We start from the raw sequence: 734 nt of genomic DNA on the forward strand, positions 1-734 counted from the left end.
ACACAAATGCCAGCCCATGCTACTATACCCAGCAAAACTCTCAATTACCATAGATGGAGAAAACAAGACAATCCATGACAAAACAAAATTTACACAATATCTTTCCACAAATCCAGCCCTACAAAAGATTATTATGGAAAACATCAATGTAAGGAGCAAAACTACACCCTAAAAGAAGCAAGAAGGTAATCTTCCAACAAATCCACACAAACCTAATTCCACCTCTTAACAACAAAAACAATGGGAAGTGACAATTACTTTTTCCTAATATCTTAATATGAAAATTAATATTACCAACATATCCTAATTGATTGAAATCCAATAATATGAAGAATTAGAAATTTGTTGATTGTTATCTAATGATCTCTCTAATTTGGTAATTGGAGAAATAGGTCCAACATTGTACAATCTATATACACTTTCACCTTGTTTGTTCGTGACAGTGTCTGGCTGTGTACAACATAAGCATCTTGAAATCTTGCTTCTCTTATCTCAGCCTCTCTTGTGAAGTATTGTTTATTTCATGTTTTTACACTATACTATAGTTTTCAAAACAGCTTATATATTTCAAAACTATTTATATACCCAAAAGAAACATAGACAATTAACTAGGGAGGTGGCTTGTAAGAGAATAACAAAGAATGAGACTGAATGATTTGCTTGTCATTTGTAACTCTTGTATCAAGTTGAAGAAGAGGACTTTATAAGTTACTCTTTCTCTGAGATGAATGCTT

Source organism: Mastomys coucha, unplaced genomic scaffold, assembly GCF_008632895.1.
Source record: "Mastomys coucha isolate ucsf_1 unplaced genomic scaffold, UCSF_Mcou_1 pScaffold12, whole genome shotgun sequence".
Classification (NCBI taxonomy): domain Eukaryota; kingdom Metazoa; phylum Chordata; class Mammalia; order Rodentia; family Muridae; genus Mastomys; species Mastomys coucha.